The sequence below is a fragment of the Diadema antillarum genome, unplaced genomic scaffold (assembly GCF_040938485.1).
Source record: "Diadema antillarum isolate AM-2024a unplaced genomic scaffold, OU_Dant_1.0 seq00000384_RagTag, whole genome shotgun sequence".
In the NCBI taxonomy this organism is placed as follows: Eukaryota; Metazoa; Echinodermata; class Echinoidea; order Diadematoida; family Diadematidae; genus Diadema; species Diadema antillarum.
In genome coordinates, this window is record NW_027271382.1 from 252,423 (window position 1) to 276,154 (window position 23,732).

The 23,732-nt window shown below is 37.2% G+C and overlaps 1 protein-coding gene across 1 annotated transcript in view; it reads right to left on the reverse strand.

The window, feature by feature from the left end:
- Window positions 1–23,732, reverse strand: part of LOC139731752 (uncharacterized) — a 116,687-nt gene that overhangs the window by 31,570 nt on the left and 61,385 nt on the right. The gene's annotated exons all lie outside the window — the stretch shown is intronic.

Sequence of the window (23,732 nt, forward strand, 5' to 3'; positions counted from 1 at the left end):
ACACAAACACACACACACACACACACACACACACACACTCACACACACGTATACATGCACACTCTGATCGGTCATACCACAACGGTAAGACGAGCAGACAAGTCGGGAAGGAACACAAGGGGGAACCACAAACTCTTAACATAACTTTTGTTGTGGGTATTACATAGACAGGTAGGGTTTGCGCTGGCAAACAAGTAACACAGACTCCTGACAAAAACATATACTTGAACACAGACAGACAGACAGACAGACACAGACGAACAAGAAGACAGAAAATGCAACATGATGGTGATAATTCTGACATGGTTATGAAAATGTAATTTATGAAGTGTGCAGGAAGCGTAAGGGAGGGTGAACGGAAATATCAGTAACATCTCAACTCACCTGCATTTCAACTGTGCTGAAACCTTTGGACAAAAGCTTGGAAGAAAGAATTCAAATCCTCAAAAGACAAAACCATGTAAATGTTCTTTTCAAAGCCATAATGACATATTCAATTCAATTCAATTCAATTCATGCTTTATTTCATTTTTCGAAAAGAACATAAACATTTCACTTTCTTTGGTAACAGAGAATAAGGTTGCATAGTCAAGACAAAGTAAATTGAGAAAAATAAAATCGAAGAACCTTGGAATAAGAAATACGTTGTAATGAAACTTGACTGAAGTGATAAAGACGACATAATGCGTAAGACATCGAAAAATGGAGGGACCCACTAAAAAGACAATGCTTGTAGAATGTGGGCCCCTCAAGTACAGAATGTCAATAGAAATTGAACTGATGCAAAAAGGGGAAGAAAGACTGGGAATAAAGTAAAAAAGAAAAAAGTCTGGAAGCCCTCTAGGAAGATAGAGTATCAAACAGACATACATACTCAGGCGAGTAAACAGAAAACGAAACTGGGACGGCGAAACTAATAAAGGGGGACTCATAGACAAGACAGAACGAGACAAGACAGAACGAGACAAGACTAATATAACAGGAAGACAATACAACGGACAGAAAGACAGAGCAGATCCAGTGATCCTCGACAGAATTCATTGAAAAAAATGATGGGATGCGTGAAAAGGATACCATTATATAGAAAAGTATAGAGAAATAGATGCAGAAATAATATAAATGAAATCAAACCTACTCTGTAGGTGTCTCAGGACAAGAGAGACGAGAAAATACGGTATATCACTTGTAAGCCAAGTTCTTCGAAAAGGAATTGAAATAAGCCAACAGGCTAATTCAATTCTGTGGGATCATAAAATTGCAATAAAGAAAACTTTAATCTTCTTTTAAATGAATATATAGAGGGGGAATCTTTTATATCATTATTCAGGGAATTCCAGTAAGTTGGGCCAGTGTAAATAAGTGTGTTCTTAGCAAACATCGTTCGTAAAAGAGGTAAATGAAATTCATATGCATTACCCTCGAAGGTGGACACGCGCACGTTTACCTATATCAATCCTGAAGATTGACGAGATTAGGAATTAAAGATAGTGACTACTAAGAAATTCTGGGATATCTCACCTATGATAATTTTACTACCTAAAGATCCGAGTCCCTCCATATCGTCGAATTTCTTTAAAAAATTTGAATTTCGTCGTCGTCATTACTTAGATTATTGTTTTATCGAAAGAATTCTAAAATACTGTAGCTCATGACTTTAAAAAAAAATCGGAGTATGCATGTTTTACCCTCTCTTCCAAACAGCAATCGAGATATTTTTTTTTTTCCAGCCCCAAACACTAAGTAGGGTACATGTGCATTCACTCTGCACATGGTGGAAAACAGTATCACTTTCTTCGGTTTCTGTCTTTTGACAAAAACCCCTGAAATTTCTTCTTCTGAACAAAGTTTTCCCTTTCCCTGTCTCAGATGATCTTTCTTCGTTGGCATTTTCCTCCCTTCCCGAAACTGTGACCTTTGACCCCTTTACTTTTATCTCCAGAAACATGTTATGCCCTTAACTCTTTTCAACTTGTTCAATGCATCGATTGATAATTCCGAAAAGTCACTAGAAGATTACAGGCTTTTATGAGGACATAATTTGCATTGTGTGTTTTCCTTCATAATTATTCTAAGAACTAGTTCTTACTTATTCCCTGCTAACGAGTTCGTCGATTCACGTTTGGATTTTGTAATGACGTGTATGTCACTAAGACATTTAACGTCAATTGTCTGATATTCTTGAGAAAAATCGTAGTCAAACACGTTGCAGCCAAAGGCAGCGAGGTCTGTCTTGAATCTCCCACGGACGCCGGTATGGGCAGGGGAAGTTCCGCGACAATGGTTCGGGAGGAGACAATCTCGTCCAAGATCTATACGAGTGGGTGACGAGAAAAGACGGAAGAACATTAACTGAACATACCTCGCCTACTGCTGACGTGTGGCATTTACAAAGGAATTTAAACATAATTTATATGTACGTCTAGAGACATGTATGATGGGCTGTATAGCTTATTTTGCGATGAATCCGCACCGTAATTACCCAGCCGTCTTATAAGTGCCATACGCTTTCTGCGACATTTATTATTTACGTACATGTATATAGGCCCTACTTGTTACTTCTTCCTTGTTTCAGAATGCGAACTGACATCAATTATGTCGATGACTGCGTTCGAAACAGACGTTGATACATCATGTGTTTTCATGTCAAAGGACTTTATCATTTTCCTGAACAGCATTCATAAATGCCGCAACAAGATCAAAAGGCGTTGATAAGGACCGCCTTATATGCCTGAGAGGGAAATCATAAACATCATTAAGAAAAACATGCGCAACAAATAAAAACATAAACATCACATAATGATTGCGGTTCATATATAAAGCTGTTGCATCATGTCAAATTCTACAACTAAGGTTAACTTTTTCATTAACAAAGTGGTAGTTGATAGGTAACCCTTTGCCTACTTAAAGTCCCTTGCAAATACAGCAAGATGTCTTTTAATTTGCAACTTAAAAAAACCCCACGCAATAAATGTATCAATAATATGAACACTTGTGATGCCCCAGTGTCCATAATGACTAGTTGCTTATGTCGCAAAGAAAGGCAGATAGAAGATATGAAGAGAGTAATGAGAACAAGAATGAAGGAAACAAAAGGTAGTGCTTCTCCAAATAACCGGGTTTTAAGTGAAATCTTAGGAAGGACGAATCATACGAATGTCTTGAGGAAATTCCACAAGATAATGAGAAAATTCGGCTCAGAATTAGAACTATGGCAGTATCAATCATTCCTGAAATGTTATTCACTATTCACTTTTATAATGAAACGGTGGTATCTTTCTTTTTATTCAACTCTTTTGACTTCATGGATTCAAGATTCAGTTAGCTTATAAAAAGTAGGTCAACTGTGTGTTGTCCCGTAGTCTCGTCCTCAACAGTTTGTTATATTTTATTCTAGGGTTTTGTTTTGTGTGTGTGTGTGTGTGTGTTTCATGACTACTAGTTTTCAAAGTAATAAATCTGCGAGATAAGCAAAATACCTGCTTCGCTACACGCCACCCTGTCAGAGCCGGTGTTTGTTTGTTGTTGTTGTTGTTTGATTTTTTGTTTCCTTCTTGGTTTTCATAATTTAATAATGATCTCCATAGCGAATCCCTGGCTCACAAAATTGAACACAAATAGAAAGGTCAGACCACGGAGATAGGATCCCTGCTCTGACCACGTGATCTAATATTACTAGTCCAAGGTCCTTTGGCATAGTGATGCCTAACTTCGTATCGACAGAGCTTACCAAAAAATAAAAGAGTTAAAAAGAAAAAAAAAAACTCTGGGAGCGACGGCGTGAAGCCTGCCAAAAGAATTAGGCTGCGGGGACATGTACTGCGTGTAGGTGTTGTAATTTCTGACAACGGATTCGAACCGAGGATTCGAATCGTGATGAAGATATTGTATGAGTCACTAAAATGATTTTCCAAAAAAAAAAGTATTGAACACTTGAAAAGAAAGCAAAAAGAGGAGAAGATATAATCAATGATTGATGTTTGTAGTTTCCACATAAAATCATACGCTATATGGGGTTCAAATTACGTTATTTCGCAGATGACAAATAGAACTTTGCTTTATCTAATTACAGTGCAGTTCCTATAGGACCTACATGTTTCTGATGACTTCAATAAACGGAGTAAAATCAACTGAAGTGAATGAAATGAATACGAAATTTCAATTTGAATTCAATCGAAATGGCTGAGGTTTCATCAAAAATATGGAATGCAAAAGTTTCACAAGTTTTCATCGAAGTTACATAAGATGAAACAATTTCCCTGCACATTAGATGTGGCGACAGCCACTAACTGGCACCTCTCCTATTCATTTCTGCACAAACGTATCATCAAAATGGTGTATATGGTCCTGAACCTGGCAATTAGAAGCCTTTCCAACAAAACAGGTCATTGTTGCTTAGTTACATACTTGTATTTAATATCAACAATCATTCGGTGCTGAAGACAAAAGAAAAATGTTTTTGATGTCATGTTTAAACAAAATAAATTTAGGCAAAATTTTTGCAGGTAGTTTTCTGCTGATATCACGGACAAGACTTTGAATGCAAAAACAGATAAACACCATTTTCTCTTTTTTGTGAAAGTAAGGACATCATCAACTAAAAAAAAAATCTTTTCAATGATACTGCATTCGTTACATAACAAGAAATGCTTTTGAAGATGTCATTGACATTACAGCTTATATTTTGATTTTTTGTTCTGTTTTCAAGCACATTCAATGTCAACTCTCACAAATTTATAACAACGGATATATTGGTTTTTTGTGGGTCTTTTTTGCAGTTTAACCCTTTATTTTGTGAAACTTTATATAACTTTCTAACTTCCTCCCAAGATCGATAAAATTTTCTGCAATTATTCATGTTTAATTTTACCCTAAATATTTACAGCAATATTGAACCTAGACTGAAATTTCACTTTGATAACAATTAAGTCTATTTCGTTCAAATTCATGAATTCTTCCGTCGAGATGTTTTCATTGCAACTGATATTGTCAATCATTTGCAAAGTCTATTTCAGTCTACAACTACAACTTTTTTCCACTTAGGGGTACAATGTATTATACTTTCTAACAGCTTTCGTACTGACCTCAAGAGACAAATGCGCATAACAGAACGGATGTGCCAAAGAGAGCTACCCGTAATGTTAAACGTGCAGTGCGAGGCAAGTTTCATCCCTCAATAGAACTCGACGAAGAATTGGTAGTTCATGCTGCAATTCACCTGAAAATAAAAAGTAACACAAGGACACGTGGTTGCCATAGATACGGATACAAACAGACCGGAGGAAGAAGGGTGGAATACCGTAAAAAGTCATTTTAAAAATCTTAATGTTTTTCAGCATTATTTTCGAACGAGTTGACTGTATCTGCTCTTTTGATATTAGCGGGGAGACGTTTTGTTGCTATCAGTGGAAAGATCATTTTACACTGGATAAACAATTTAGTGATGATTGGGGTTGAACTATAAGAGAAACCTTCAGTGGACTTGGAACGAGAATTTCTATTTAGAGGTGGTAACAATACAATTTGATTCTGGATGAATTCTGGACACATGTTGGGCTCTAACCTTGTAAGCAGGAGAAAGTTATACAAACATTATTTTGAATTTCATCGCCTGTTGTATTAGCAGCCAGTGTTATTTACGCAAGATAACTAATTTTGCAACTGAGTTTGGGAGTTTTGAATATTACTAACTTTTCAGCTGAGTATTGAAGATTTTAAAGTTTACCAGTTTTTGTATCCGGAATCCACTCTAAAAAAAAAATGATATCACAACGGTCACGGCGTGACATTTGAGCGTGGAAGCACAAGTCACAAGCACATTTATACACGTTTTAATTTTCAAAGGTATTCATAGTATAGTTAGACGTGCGTCAAGTAAAACTTTCAATTTAACTATTAGATATGTCCTTTAATCTATTCATGAGTCCCAGTCTTTATAATTTCACATGCAGTCTGGAGCAGAATAAGGGGATCAAATCAACATTAGTTGAAAAAAATGATATCTATCTGAAACGTTGTCACCTTAATCACTGTCGATTGTTTGTAAGTCTTACCTCCTGGAGATGGTGGCCAACGGTCTCCCAGCACGGATCTTGCGGTACCGCGTCTGTCTCACCAGCGCGGTTAGCCTGGTCTCACCTGAGAGCTGGTACACGGGGGAACCCATCTTCTCCTAGATGTCAGTTTCGTACTGCACGGCTCCGAAAGGAATCTATTTTCAAAAGGCCCCGTTCGGAGATGCTATCCCCCTCCTCCGACGTTTGAAGGGAGATACGGAGGAGGAGCTGTGCCGGTGAAAGAGATCTGGGTGTTTAACGCACGTTCACCAACCAACTGAAGCGCACCAGAGTGGCGGTATAATGTGTCTGCTTGTAGGTGTTGGCTCGGCCAGGGACTAACATTTGCTTTATGACGTGGCGAGCGGAAGTACGTGTACGGTGATGTGGTGCGCTGTTTACTCATGAATACTGTTTATGTATTCATTCAAGATTACCATTGCTCCATGATCATAGCTTCGTCTTGCGGATATAGTATGCGACTGGAGTTGGTGCGTCCTTAATTGAAGATGCATGAAACTGCAGTCAATTATGGAATAAGCGATGAGTGCCTTTTCATGGACGCAAATTTATAAAACATATAACACTGATTATGCAAAACAGGAAGATTGATGAATAATGTAGCAGATACCTTAACATTTTTCGTCATGTGATCTGTCCATGGAAAAGTGCTTACCTATTCATTCTTGTCAGTCCGCGGACGATTGTTTGTTTGATTCATCTCCCTCCCCTCCCCCCCCCCTTTTTTTTTTCCCGGTAGCAAGGGCACTGCAAGAGGTGGATCTTCAAACGTATTATGACATCACTACATGTTTCACAATGATTGGCAGCACCCACTCTGTGGGTGTATTCAAATTGCGTTAGTGGCTCCACTCTCTAAAGCCATTGAAATCTCGCACAGACTGGGTGTATGGTAACAGAAACGACTGATTCGCAATCCAAACTTAGGATCAAAATTTGCTGGATCCCACGGGGAAAAGATTGCATGCAAAATTGATGCTGCAAAAATAAATGATAGAAGTATGTATATGATTTATGCACTCACTATACCGGAGGAACCTTACTCACACAAACTCGCTCACACCAATGCAGGGACGTGGACCTTCCTGCTCATACGTGACAAACTCACATACAGACATACACACGCACACCTAAAAAAATACAAGCGTGTAGTAAAAATACACATTCAGCAAACTTACCCATGGTTCAATCGAATTTCAGCTGACGCCGTTATGGCTGACCTTTCTCCGTGGCCTTCTGACTCACGGGGAAAAAGAGATCTGATATATTTTTAAGTATCTGGGTCTCTTTCTGGGGCATCTTTATTTGTCATATTCAACTACAACGTCACTACATTACTCTGTTTGATATACAGTTTTAGGACGCTATGCGGCAATGAACAGAATTCTTTAAAACCCACTGTCTTTAGAATCAATGATATATCTAAGATAAATTATTTCTAGTCATTTCCCATTCCTATTCTTATCTTTATGTCCACATTTGTATTTTCAGAAAAAGAACGAAATAGCGCAAATAATGAAGAGAGAGAGATAGACCCAACATGGCACACCAGAAGCAAACAAATTGTTGTAACTAAAAGGGAAGTTCACTCAATAGCATTATAATTATGTGGATTGATATACGATATACTATGTAATAAGTAGAAAACATGAACGAATAAAGTTAAGGAAATTATGTCTGCGGACAATCCGTTCAAAAGTTATGAATTATTAAAGTCTCAGTTCCGCCCTCGTTAGGATGAGAAGACTGCAACAGTTCGTGACGTCACTGCAAGACAACTATATAAACGAAATGAAAATACTTTTTTTAAGGAACACTTTCTCTCATCTTGTTACAGTTACTGATGCAATTGGGTAATATCATTCCCCGTGCTTTCTGATACAGATAAGCCAATGTTCTTTATGCTAGAAAATGAAAATATGCAGAATTCCTTTCATATTTTCTTTATGATGCGTCGTTATTCTGCAGTGACGTGAAAAACTGTAGTAGTCGTCTTCTTCAGCAATGGCGGCACTGGAACTTTAAATAATAATATGTAACTTTTAAACGGAGTTCAATATTGCTCAAACTTGACTGACGTGTTTGACTAACATTGCTGCATTAACTCATTAACCCTTTTAATACTTTTAACACTTTTTCTCTTTCTGATAAGATATAATGTGATGATGATTTTCTCTCTCCCTTTTCATTTTCGCTTTTTCTCCCTTTCTCTCCCTTAAACACACAAACACACGCACATGTCCCCCCCCACACACACACAGTGCCCCCCCCCCCCCACACACACACACACATACACAATTTCTGAGTCCAGCAAGGTTAGAATAGTACACGTGTACAATAATCATATTTCGGACTCTATACCTAATTGCTATAACTATATACTGCTTATATCATATAAAGCAAGAAATATTCGCGGCTTGAAATTTTCGCTAACTGCCACTGGAATCCAATGCATTATAATGTAGACAAGAACTTTCGCGTGCATTCTAATTTCGAGAATCTTGGCTCTCTCGAAATTCAAGAAATGAAAAAGCAAGCAATTTCTGGTTCTGCAGCTCGTTATCCTTTCATCTCCTCTCTGCTGTATTCCTGTGGTTTTCTTTGTCTCTTGTTTTTCATGGAATTGTCTGTTTTCAAGCACTCTTTGCATTTTCCCTTTTATTTAATTTCGCAGTGTCCTTCTTTCCCTTTTCCTTGTCTCTCTATTCTATCATCTCTCTGAGACTCTTTCTCACTTTTCTTTTCATTTTCTTCTGGTTTTCTTGACTCATAGGCATCAGTAAAAAAATGTTAAAGTTAAGGAATTAATTAAAATCAAAGTTTGAATTAAGACTAAATCAAAGAAAGTGAAAGTTACGTCATATGAGACGGTGGTGGGGGGAGACTATAAAAGAGAAAACATCTGTCTATGTTTGGCACTCGTGGAAGAGCAAACTACCTTGAAAAGAATTAGGCCATCTGTATTGTGGCCAACTACGAAGCAGAGGTATCCTGGTACTCCCTTGCGCGGGTAGCCCCTCCTTTCCATTTTCTTGCCTGCTGCGTGGGTTCGGTTGATATTTTGATCAACGATTTGTTACCAATAATCAGACAGTTCAGAGTGAGCTCATGTGCACATGGGTACAAATTGCCCTTTTCTTTTCTCCGATGGTTCGGCGCTACATTCGTTTTCGAAGCGACAAAATGCATAAGCTTGCCCGACGTATATAAAGTTGTATACAGGTTATGGAATTCATCAACCATGTTCAAACAAAGGATGAACTTGCGCATACCATGTGACCAGAATGATCAATCAATAAGCACTTGGGAAATCTTACAGATAGAAAACAATATGTTTATAGGAATAAAGATGCCTCATCAGTGTGCAGTATTTCATGTGGAGAACCCCAAGGAAGCCTCCTTGGTCCATTATTGTTCTTGATATATTATATCAATGATATACAACATTCTTCACGAAAGCTTTCTTTTGCTTTGTTCGGTCATGAGTCGAATATTTTTATGATATTTTGATCTCATTCAGACCTTCGAGACCTTCATCATTTGGTCCAAATTATGAATGATGAATTACAAAATGTTGCGATGTGATTAAAGTCAAATAAACTATCTTTGAATGTGCAAAAAAACCACCCTAATTACATGTAATTTAGTAAGAAAGCCACTCTTTTAATATTTGTTTTGATAATTATTTACTTGATCAAGTAAAATCCACAAAATTTTTAGGGTTGATAATAGATAATAATTTATTATGAAAGAACATATTTGTTATATCTAGAAATTCTGGAGTTATGAATAAACTAAAATTTTTTATACCTGTTCTGTTCTTCTCTAACTTTATTCTTCCTCATTAATCTACATTATGGACTTTTGGCCTATAGGGTAACCCAGGTAAGCTTCTGACTGAGAACATTTATTTATTACAAAACAAGGTCCTTTATTTGTAACACTAACTTTTATTAACAGACCAATCCTTTGTATTATGAACATTAGATTCTTAAAATTTACTATTCATATGATTTTCAATTAGGACAGTTTATGCATAAATTCAATCATGACTAAGTTCCGATAATATTATCTAAAACGTTTATCAAAAATAGTTTGGTTCATGATTACCCAACAGACAGTCCACCTCACTACATTTACATTTGAATTGAATATTATCTGCTAATAATTCTTTTTTTACATTCACAGTGCCTAAACTTTGGAATTCTTTGGGCACAAGTTTAAAAGAAATGTCTACGTTGAGTAATTTTAAGAGGGAATTTAGGAATAAATTATTACAAAGATGTTCTGTTTGAAATGATCAATGTTCCTGCTTGATATCCTCTCCTCTCTGTATCTCTTCTTTCCCCAGTCATCTCAGCTTGTCTTATCTATTCCCTCTATTTCATATCCTCTTATGTTATCTCTCCCCCCCTCCCCCCCCCCTCCCCCCCTCCCCCCCCCCCTCTCTCTCTCTCTTATACCCGTATCAATTCTGTTTTTTGTTATATGTGGCTCATAATGATAACATTTGATTTTTTTTCCGGGAGCCGAAGTGATATCTGAATGTGCGATATCTATGTGGTTCATTCTCATCGATTATTTGTACTGGTGTAATTTTAGTTGGTCAAGACAAACATATCCGTTCTTCTTGTAAAATTATATGCCTATGAACTCGGGCACCTACAGTTTTACAAGCTTTAAAGCTTTTATGTAGGCCCCATAATATTTCTTATACTTACTAGGGACATTTTCACACGATATGACCATGTACATTTGTGTCAAGTATATTTTCTTTTTCTTCTACAATCAAAAGACATGATTGTATATATTTTGTATTCTTGTTTTGTTGTCAGTAATTTTGTAATCTAATCATTGAGAAAATGGAAATATGAAATAAAATTTGAACTGATTTGATACAAGCTATGCTTTTGATTTAGCCTCTCCCACTTTGGTTTTTTTATGACTCCAAGTGATATTTCTAGTACATGTATTGTTGTTTCGATTATTTTTGTACTTTAAAATGGACAAAATATTATTGTATAGTAATAATTGTAATAATCATTGTATCTCAGTTACGTTTGTTTTATTCTTTTGTGCACATAAAGTAGAAATAAATTGAAACAAAAATCAAAATCGAATTATTTTTCAATGAACATAACGTGTAAACAATCTTTTCTTTTTTTCTACTGTCAGATAGCTGTGCTGGAAAGCTCCATCAGGGATTACTTGAATAATCTTGAATAATTACTTGAATAATCAGTGCATCACAGATGATAATACCCCAGTGAATCTAAAAACAAACACGACCTTTTTTTTCTGCTCATGAGCAATGAGGAACCTCTAACCGGCTTATTCACGATCGAAAACAGCAAAAGAGTTTTGAATTCTGCATCTCGGTTTCTTTCTCATTCCTCTTTGTTCTTTTGGCTCTTTTTCCGTCTTCCGCTCGTTTTTTCCTCCTTTTCTTTTCGTTTTTTTTTTCCTTCTCTTTATGTTGTTATTTTTCTTCACCTTTTGGTTTTATTTCTTATTCTTCTTCTCGTCGTTGTAAACGGTTTTTCTTCCTCTCAAGTATTCTTGTTAATCTATCAATGTACCTTTCTGTTTCTCTCCCAGTCTCTATCCCGTTATGATGGAGACTTCTGTCTGCTTCGTTTCTCACTTAGATTATGATACCCAAAATATTCACAAATTTAAAACAATATTAACTTTCAAAAATTTGCACATTATATTGCAATGAAGTCTTTAAATGAGTATCTGCTTGAATACGAAGTAAACGCTGTTTTTGTAGGGTTTTTTTGTGTTTGGGATTTTTTTTTACTATCAGCTGTGTTAGTCTCCAGCTGAGGTTAGCGGCACAAAATTTGGAAGGTTTTAAGGTCAAAGCCGGCGATCTTTCACTTCAATTGCTAGACAACAGCGCTCCGCCCACACCTGGTCAAATCGCACTGTGTTCGTAGGTCAAGGTAGAACATGACGCGTGAATAGGAGAAAGGCACCCCGAGCGATACAATCCTATTCCCCTGTGCTCAATTTTCTCTCTCTCCACCTCTCTCTCCTTCTCTCTCTATCTTTTTCTCCCATATAATCACTTTCCATCTCTCTCTTTCCCCTGTTTTTTTCTCTCCCTTTCTATATCTCTCTACGCAGGTGTACATGACAATTTGATGACATCGCCCTTCACAAAATTGAGCTTAACAAATCTGCGAAGAGAAAACCACTATCACATGTGGGAAAAGTTTTAGGTGATTGTGAATTCGGACTCCCTGGGGTGTATGGCGATTTGCTCTCATTTCGTTGATTCGCAGTATAGGAATTGAAAACAATTATCTAGAAATCGAAACTAGAAACGACAAAATGGCGGGAGAAATGTAGGTGATTTCACTAGACATCATGAATTCATATCTGTAGGTTTATTAATCAAAAGTTAGAAATATAAGAAGGACGTTTTGCTATTTTTTCTATCCTCTCTCTCTCTCTCTCTCTCTCCTCTTCATTAACTGAGTATACTCTTCTTCTTATCTTCCCGTTCTTTAATTACTACTAAGAGCACAATAGTATATATCTTACCACTAAAACTATTATTTCAGCTCATCCTTCTCCTTCTCCTTCCTTTTCCCCTTCTTCTTCATCTCTCCTTTTTGTCTCCTTCACCCCAAACCTTCCCCCGCTTTTTTCACAGTTTTTTCTAATTTCTTGTGCATCTCCTTCTAAAGGTCTCTCTTATTCTTCTTCTTTTTATGTAGGTCATCTGTCTCAGCGCATTTCATGTCACGTCTTTCATTCCTTCTCCTCGGCTTCACTCGACACGAACTGACAGATTGCGACATAATCATGTCATGAATAATACTTGTCTGTGATATAGGGCTCACACGGGTAAATAATTCCCCATACAGAGAAGTGTGTTATTATTCAAAATATTCTGTAAAATAGCTGGGGGAAATGAGGTGTTTCATCTTCGGTAACCTGAAAAAAGTGAAGTATACCCTTTCATCCATCAAATTTCAAAGGGGGCTCTTCTGCTCAAACTCTGTCCAATTGTCCGCAAAGCCAGACTACGAGTTCTTTTTACTCAAAAATCACATATATTCCGTACATGCACCCAATGATTTTGTAATGCGGTCAGGGATATTTCATTATATTTGCAGGTGTGAGCCCAATAAAAGATTTGCGTAGTGCAGAGAATGACGTCATCATTGCAGTGCTCTAACACCAGTAGTTATTTCTTACCAAGCATGTTCAATGTATTGAGAACTTCACCTCCTTTAAATAAGGACGTAAAGACATGACTCCAGTTTTGTATACGCCCGCATACGTTTGCAGATATTGCATTAATGAAGTTTCCCATGACACTTGAAACACCAACGTTTCATATGCTTGCTGAATCGCATATGTCTTTATTTTCTTATTTTTGATAGATTATCATATGACACTAAATAAAAAAAAATTGCTATTGAACTCTGACATAAAAAAAACAATGAAAAGTTAACAAGAGGTTCAACCAGAATGCCTGAACCTCATGCAAGTAAAAACAGTCATATGTATGCATATGTATATATATATATATATATATATATATATATATAATCAAATAATAATAATAATGATACTAACAATAATAATCATCTTCAGTTCAGATATTTCAAGCGCATATATTTGTGAATTGAGGAAAAGTTTCTTTTGTCGATCGATACCACATTACCCCATCATGTTAAAATTGGATTCGTTAGATCTCAAATAGAATTTATTCGACTTTAAAAGCCTCTCATGTTTTATGAAACGGTGATGTTAAGAGCAATAGCAGGCCTACTATTAAAAGAGGAATTTTGCACCGATATAAAGCTACACTGAATACAGAACGAAATTGTGTAAGCACAACAGTGAAAATTTGATCAAAATCAGATAAGATTTAGGAAAGATATGAAATTGTGAAGTTTCGCAAATGTTTGAATAGCAGTTCTCGAATATCATATATAATGGGTGAGCTCGAGATGTCATCTCCTCGCAAATGTCCATTGGTCCAAAATATACGACAATTAAATTTTCTGCAATTAAAGTGCAAAACATACTGTTATTTCTTGCTGAATATGTTCAAAATAGTGATCAGTCTGATATATTAGGATTTGAGAATGTTACATTATTAGGATTTGAGAATGTTAAATAATTGCGTTTGAACTCCCCAAAATTTCAAGATAGATCTTGTTCGCAAACAATATAGCAAGTTGTAAGGAGTGCATCATCAACTCACCTATTTACATATTCATATTGACGGTTCAGCAATGTTTTGTGAAAATCAGCAAAAGTTCATTATTTCATAACTTCCCTAGTTTTTACCCGACTTAGATCAAATTTGCAATGTTTACGAACACCACGGTGCATAGAATTTTACTCTTTATTATCAGGCAAACTTTTGGCTAGTCCGGAACTCCGGCTTGACGCCCATCATTGTGCGTGTGTTTGCAAGTGTGATTAATTTTTGCGTTTGTATTATGTTCACTTTTTTAGTGTATCTATTCTAAGTTTTCCCGTTGGTTTTCGGATTTTTAAAATTCAATTTCAAAACTGCAAATTCGTCCCGAGAAACTTCAATTTAGTCAATTGTCATTGTAATCCATTTTTCGTCAACCATTTTCAAAGACATCGCATTCAAAATTGTCGATTGTCAGTGAAATTTGTCCACGTAGAGCGCCCACTCTGTCTATGAGTGCGCACTCTACGTGTGTAATTTTTGCTTTGCTTTGTTTTGACACCGTCATTATCAAGACTCCTGCAGAAGGCCTAGGACGCCGAAAATTTGAGTCGAATAAACTCATGCTTTATTGGCCAAAAATGCATTACTAGTTTGTTTCTTCATTTATAAATGTATATATATATACATATATATATATGTGTATATATATATACATATATATATATATATCTGTATATATATATATATATATATATATACAGATATATATATATATATATATATATATATATATACAGATATATATATATATATATATATATATATATATATATATGTATATATATATATACATATATATAGAAGGTCGGTTAGTTCCGTGCCACCCCCACACCCCTTTTCGTCTCAAGGGGCCGACCAATGTTGTACAGAGGCGGATAAATTTTGGTCTGGTCTGTTAGCTTCTCTCTGTACTGGTCGGGGGTTAGCTAATCACATAGACAACAATCATCAACAAATTTCCAAAAGTTAAAAAGAGACTAAATATTGCTTCACAACAACAGTGAATATAAAATGCGGGAGAAGGGATAAAATTTACATGGATAATGTCAATGCTGCTTCACAGCATATTTATTCACCGACCTGCCTTCTCGTAGGTCTGAAATATAAATACTTGATTACAAACACCAATTACTTTCCTTACAACACAATTGAACACATCATCTATCACTTTACTCTTCTACACCTTTGGAGACCGTTTCATATTCTACCACCTTTATCTATGGGAAAGGGAGGGATTTAGTTAATAGGGAAAATGATGTTAGTGGGTGTGGCCACTTATCTCGACATCGGCAGGGTCACGGGATGAGGTTCTCGTCTGCATGTCGATCGAGCTCGTCCAAGGGGCTGGGGCGTCTGTTAACCGGTCTGCTTTCACTGCTTCTTTAAACGATTCGTCACCATCGCCGTCCACGTTGTGACAATCTGACAGGACGCTTCAACATCTTTAATGGCATCAGTCGACTATTTCGAGTTCATTACACCCAAGATTGGTGTAAACCAAAGTTCTGTCTTGTCGTTGTCCACCAGTTAACTCGTTAACTCTTTGGCAGTTCAACCAAGATCCTCGTCACATTCGCAGCGTTGATAGAGTTTAGTTAATTAATATGGAGGGGAGCATGATGTACAAGGAAAGGGGATCTCCTGACTCTATCTCAGATGTGGTCTCCAGTTATTCATGGCCCTTCTCTATCTGCCGGTCTCTCTAATCACGCAGCTCCTCTGTTGTGTCCCCTCTCTTCTATCAATAATTCTAACTCTCCTCAAACATGGTCTTTTATAACAAATTTGCTATTGGTATCCTTTCCCTAAAAGTATTTCATTGGCTAAATCTTATTTTGGGGTGTGATCTTCACTGGAAATTAATTTCTTATTGGTCAGATCTTCCATTAGCTCCTCCCATTCGTTTCTGTGGAACTCCGTTTTCTTGGATTCATCTCAATTTCTGATTAATTCGCCCACTGTCTTTTAGTTTCCTTATTTCCTTCTTCTCTGTACCCACTGGTCAAGACTTATTGTTTCTTGGATAATAAAATCATAAAACAAATGAATGTTAGTGTCCTTATGACGTCCAACGTGATCGTCATCATTTTTCTGGGTTGTTGTCCCTGAATTTGTCTTTGGAATTCCTGTCTGACCTACTGCACTAAAGTACATCAAAATAAAGGAGAAGCTCTGCTGGAGAACAACCTTCTAGCCCAGCGAGGGTCATTCATGTTTTAGGGATCAGCGGGCAAAACCACGTCATTCCCATAATTTGGATTGGGGCTTTGGGGATGGAGAGTGCGGAGAACTGACCACTGGCTGGAGAAAGTAGTCAATGTCAAACTCATAAATTCCTGAGACCAATAACGTTTCTTGGGAGAGGAGAATTGACAAAAAAAAAGGAAGTCTAGCTGGAAGCAAAATAAAGGGTTTCATAAACTCCAAGAAGGGGAAAAGACTGATTCATATTGACGTCACAGGGTGACTTGGAAAACAATAAATGGTTCTGTTTTCTTTAACTTTCTATCCTCTTCTAGTCTATTCTTTATTACATGTGCTAGTAGCCATCTGGGCTACATATATATATATATAACGGGATTTCAGAATGCGTACTTATATATGTATAATACATGTTTATATATGTTGAGATTTCACGTATTAGCTCCACGAAGAAATGATAAAACAAACTGGCCATGCATCTTTGGCCAATTAAAGAGATCGTATAGTTTCAGGTTTCTAACATTTTTGGTGAGATAATGAGAAACCTCGTGTGAAATATGAAAGAGCATGTAATTATCTGAGAAATTTAACGTTTATTTGATGAAAATTGCTTTTGAAATGGCTGAGATATCCCAAAAAACAGCAATTCTAATAAAGTGTAGGACCCACACTTTATTACGATGGCTTTGCTTTACTTTGTTTTTGGATATTTCAGTCATTCCAAACCCAATTTTCATTAAATAAACTTTGAATTCCTGTTAAAATGGTATGCTGTGTACTATATCATAAGTGTTTTCTTGGTATCTCACAAAAAGTTAAAAGCCCAATTCTCATCTCCACCACTACTGTACCATCCCTTTAAGCATGAATAAACTCATGCTTTATTGGCCAAAAATGCATTACCAGCTTGTTTCTTCATTATATGTATTTACATATACATTGTTTATATATATATATATATATATATACATATATATATTTTTTTTTCAGAATGCGTATAAGTGTCTAGATTGTATAAATAATATTGCTATATAGAGCATTTTCATTGTACATTATCATATGCGATCTACAATGGGGTTTTTAATGGAACAATTAAGTTTTTAGATATTTGTAAAGGCGTACAGGGATTGCTGGTTGTGGAGAGTTCGGGGTAGACTAGTTGATTCTACAGCTATGGAAGCAGCAGATGAAAATGCTCTAGGTTTATGCTCTGTCCAATGACATTCTAAAAGAGTACCACATTTCAGTGATAATAATGTCACAATGAAATAAAGCGTCTCAATATTTATGCAGGTACATGTATCTCCTTTTCCCTGACTGGTGTTAAGTTTGAGCTCATCCAACATCAAGGTCAAACTCGGATCCCTGGAGAGCGTTGAATAATGTGAGTCCGAATCATACTTCTTAGTCTATTGCAGCATAGCCTCAATCGTCCTACCGCCGCAGAAAGATTGTAAACAAGAGGTTAATTCTCCTCCATTTCTTCCTAGTCGCCTCCATCTTGTCGTGGGGTTGTCTTTTCTGCTTGTGTCGTCACCTGCACGACGAGTGCTCTCCTACAAAGAGTCGTTGTGAGGTCTCAGCATGCGATGAACAAGACTCATTTTAACCACTTAAGGGCAATGACCGAATGACTGCCCATGGTGTGGTAGCCAAGCGTAGGAATTAGGCCAGTGGTGCCTAACCTGGTTTCAGAAATTGTATCCTAAACATGTTAAACAACATGCTGAGCAGATGGTGCTGTATGCATACTTCGTATTTTGAAAAGGTGTCGATGTCATAGATTTGTTGAGGAGTGTACAGAAAGTTATAAGCCTTCCATTGGTATGATGAGAATTTGCACGCGGGAGGGGAAGTATGCTACATTGTTCTCTTCAAAGTCACATGTTCTACTCCGGAAACGAATGACATCTCGGTCACAATAATGGTTCACATTTTTAGAATACATGTAGTTTTTATTTTCTCCTTTTTTTAATCACATAGGCACACCCCGCTTCTCTTATTTGGTGCCATTAAATCGCCGGGTGTAATCTTCTATCCGTTCTCCGTTTCTTTTTCACAAACACTGATTACTCGGGGCTTACAGTCAAACAAGCTTGCTTTCATGTAGGTCCCGTCATACCTCTCTTTGTTCAACCCCATTTCCATTTCGACCAGTTGTCATTGCAATTGCTGTGTATTACCATGTATATTGTTTGTTTTTGCACATTGTTGACAAGGTAAGAGAACTTGGAACTATTATTTCTGATGTAATACTCATAAATGAGAAGTATGAAAATATGATTTAAAAAAATAAGAAGAATTTATGCCGACCAGAATACATAATACATGTATTCTTCACGTTTTCTTCGTGTGTATATTCTGTCAGTGTCATGATAGAACTTATTGGGAAGTGGACCCTTCTAAATTTAATGTTTGCATTTGTTAAAAAGTGAACAGAGAGAAGAAAGTCCCCTTTTTTCGTAATACCTAATGTAACTGGCAAAGAAGGCAGAAAACAGTGAGAAAGCTAATCTAAACTAATGAGAAAGATAGTGAGAAAGAAAATCAATGACTTTCACTTCACCGACAGAAAGACTACGATTCTCATCAGCATTTATACTGACTGAAGGTTCGATAACTGGCCAAGTCGTGTAGAAAAAAGTTCTACCCTGATAGATACAAATACATGTATACGTGTATGTGTTAACTCTGTTGAGCAAGTCGATCCCTGTGAACTGGACTTACACAAGGTTGGCTGTTTATACTCCTTTCGTCACACCTTATCTTGGCTGTTTATACTCCCTTCGTCACACCTTATCTTGGCTGTTTATACTCCCTTTGTCAAACCTTATCTTGGCTGTTTATACTCCCTTCGTCACGCCTTATCTTGGTTGTTTATACTCCCTTCGTCACACCTTATCTTGGCTGTTTATACTCCCTTCGTCACACCTTATCTTCGCTGTTTATACTCCCTTCGTCACACCTTATCTTGGCTGTTTATACTCCCTTCGTCACACCTTATCTTGGCTGTTTATACTCCCTTCGTCATACCTTATCTTGGCTGTTTATACTCCCTTCGTCACACCTTATCTTGGCTGTTTATACTCCCTTCGTCACACCTTATCTTGGCTGTTTATACTCCCTTCGTCACACCTGATCTTGGCTGTTTATACTCCCTTCGTCACACCTTATCTTGGCTGTTTATACTCCCTTCGTCACGCCTTATCTTGGCTGTTTATACTCCCTTCGTCAGACCTTATCTTGGCTGTTTATACTCCCTTCGTTACACCTTATCTTGGCTGTTTATACTCCCTTCGTCACAACTTATCTTGGCTGTTTATACTCCCTTCGTCACGCATTATCTTGGCTGTTTATACTCCCTTCGTCACACCTTATCTTGGCTGTTTATACTCCCTTCGTCACGGCTTATCTTGGCTGTTTATACTCCCTTCGTCACACCTTATCTTGGCTGTTTATACTCCCTTCGTCACAACTTATCTTGGCTGTTTATACTCCCTTCGTCACGCCTTATCTTGACTGTTTATACTCCCTTCGTCAAACCTTATCTTGGCTGTTGGCTGTTTATACTCCCTTCGTCACACCTTGTCTTGGCTGTTTATACTCCCTTCGTCACACCTTATCTTGGCTGTTTATAATTCCTTCGTCACACCTTATATTGGCTGTTCATACTCCCTTCGTCACACCTTATCTTGGTTGTTTATACTCCCTTCGTCACACACCTTATCTTGGTTGTTTATACTCCCTTCGTCACACCTTATCTTGGCTGTTTACACTCCCTTCGTCACACCTTATCTTGGTTGTTTATACAGGGGAAACTCGGTATAACGAACACTGCTATAACGAGATATCGGTTATTACGAGGAAATTTTCCCGGTCCCAAATTTCCTTCCACACAAGTCTATGTTAAATGCTATTCTTATAGCGAGATCGGCTATAACGAAATAACTGCTATAACGAGAAAAATTTTGTGACTTCCAAACAAAGAAAAACATAGCCAATCAAACCTGTTATAGCGAGGTAAAGCAAAATGTCGTCGGGTAAAGCTTTACTTCGCCTGTACAATGTATCACCTTCCGAGATTATAAAGCTCGATGCGCCAAAAACTGTCTTGTACACACATATTATTTTCTTCAGTTCACTCCAGCTAGCACCGCATGTTGTACGTGTATAGTGTGTGTGCGCGCGCACACTGATACATGCAGAAAATGTGGTGGGACGGCCATATGTATACATGACATCATCATGACGTTTAGCAGGTGTGAGGCAATCTGATGCTGTGATTGGCTTTCTACGTAGGGAATTCCCCATCTTCACACACACGCAGTCATACTGTACATGCAGAATGTCTCACATACACACACAGCATTGTGCGGACCATATTCCACATATGTGACCCTGCACCTCAAAACAAACAAAAAGTCGCCAGATATGATTTTTTAGTTAAGACCATATTCTGAAAGAGCAGACTTTAAGCTTTAAAATGATGTATAACTCAAATCAAATGGACTCTCCTAACCTATCTAAATATTGGAAAGAAACCCCAAACTCAGGAAAAGTGTAAACTGAGAAAAGAGGCTCTGAAGTACAGTGTCTATTCAAGCGCTTAATCTTTACCAAACCATGCTGGCTGTGCGATAAATGGGACAAAAAACAGGAAGTAAACCACCAGAGTAACAACAATGAAAGGATTATCAGATCAAATTTAAATTAAGCATGCCTCATTAACACATTCTGTCCATAATTAATGCCAACTTTCAAAGCATTAGTCCTATACTTTCAAAAGTTATTAGAGTTGAAAGTGAAGAGTGTGGACAAGGTTATTCAGAAATGAAAAAGGGATTCTACAGACACGCCTAATCACACTATTCTAACAAAAATGTTCAAGATAAACTGCTAAAAAACACACTTTCCTGCCCGTTTTATGATACCAAATTTTAGCATAATGTAAAAGAAGACCCGCTCTTTCAGAAAATATGAAAAAGTCAAGTTCGGCTAATTTGACCCATTTCACTTTTTTTCAGTCCTCACGCAAAATCAGTGTGTGCGACTTTATGTTCGTTTTGAGGTGCACGGTCACATATATTGTTTATACTCCTTCGTCACACCTTATCTAACAAGATTTATGAATGGTTCACACATTAGTCGTCCCATTCATTAGTTCTCACTCCTATTTTCATCTCTCTAAGATTCTTTTAGCGATTGCCTCGGTTTCGCTCTCTTCCATTTACTATGTAGAGTCCATGCTTCCTCTAACCTATTATTTCTCTTAAAGGGATGGTACAGCATTGGTGGAGATGAGAATTGGGCTTTTAACTTTTTGCGAGATACCAAGAAAACACTTATGATATGCAGTAGTACAGAGCATACCATTTTAAGAGGACTTCAAAGTTTGTTCGATGAAAATCGGGTTTGGAATGACTGAAGCATCCAAATACAAAGTAAAACAAAGCGATCGTAATAAAATGTGGGTTCCACACTTTATTAAAATCGCTGGTTTTATAATACATTGTACATCTACAAGTATCTCAGCCATTTCAAAACCAATTTTCATCAAATAAACGTTCAATTCCTCGTAGAATTACATGTTCTTTCATATTTCATAAGAGGTTTCTCATTATCTCACCAAAAAATGTTAGAAACCTGAAATTAGGTCTCAACCAAAACTATACAATCCCTTTAACATCGGAAATACTTCTTTCCCCCTTATTTTCTCGAGAAAGTCATTCTGGTGTATTTTAGATCCGTAAATGCATCATGTACTGTGTTATTCTGATGAGAATGGGACATCGGTGATCTCACAGTACACTTAATGAAATTTTATGGCTAAAAGGCCAGTACACCTGTGTACTACAGGTGTAGTATATCGTAGTGAACATAGTTTTGGCGTACAGACAGATCCAACCTGGCTGAAAATCCGCCATTACGGCGGTGTACCATGCGCGCAACGGACACATGCCAATGCATCATATAATACCGCGACCGGCTCGTGAACGCCGCAATATAGTTCATGCAGTCACCATACAAAGCGTGCGCGCTTGGGACACCGCAGTCGTGCGGATTTTCTACCAGGATGGATAGGTCGACTACAGTGGCGTATCTAGGGAAAACGGCGCCCGGGGCAAGCGCGAAAATTGCGCCCCTAATCTCTGAAAAAGTGTTCAACCCCAACCCCATCCCAGTAGGGATTTTAAACACAGTCCACATGATGTACTTTTTCAAGCACTTAAAAGGGGTCTTGTTGAGGGTGATTTAAGTGTAATGAATTTTGATAAATTTTGGCGAGCGAGCGCAGCGAGCGAGCCGAAAATTTTTGTATTTCAGCTTACAAAACATGGAATTCTTGTCATTTTTTGCTTATTTAATCTTACAATTCTAATCAAGTATAGTGACGGCCTTATAGATAACGATTAATACCAACAAACTGAGGACTTAGAAAAAACTACTCTAAGTTAATACGCGCGAGTGAGCCAAAATTGGTATATTTCCGCGGCATCATCACGATTTGTTCTTATCTCTTTTTTGTGATAAATTTTGGCGAGCGAGCGCAGCGAGCGAGCCGAAAATTTTTGTATTTCAGCTAACAAAACATGGAATTCTTGTCATTTTTTGCTTATTAAATCTTACAATTCTAATCAAGATATAGTGACGACGATAACGATTTATACCAACAAACTGAGGACTTTAAAAAAATACTCTAAATTAGTACGCGAGAGTGAGTCGAAATTTGTATATTTCCGCGTCATCATCACGTTTTGTTCTTATCTCTTTTTTTTTGGATAAATTTTGGCGAGCAAGCGCAGCGAGCGAGCCGAAAAATTTTGTATTTCAGCTTACAAAACATGAAATTCTTGTCAATTTTTGCTTATTAAATCTTACAATTCTTACAAGATATAGTGACGACCTTATAGATAACTATTTATACCAACAAACTGAGGACTTTAAAAAATACTCTTAATTAGTACGAGCGAGTGAGCCGAAATTTGTATATATCCGCGTCATCATAACGTTTTGTTCTTATCTTGTTTGATTTGGGTTGTTGTTGTTTTATTCGCCCCCCCCCCCTTATGTTCGAAACCATTGGCGCCTTCTTTTGATCCAATTGGCGATCGCTTCAGAACGAAAGAAATGGCAGCCGCTGCTCCGTGAAACATTTTGCCTGCTAAATATAAAGTGACAAGTGTGAACACAATAGACATTGTCATTTTGTCCATGTCATCATC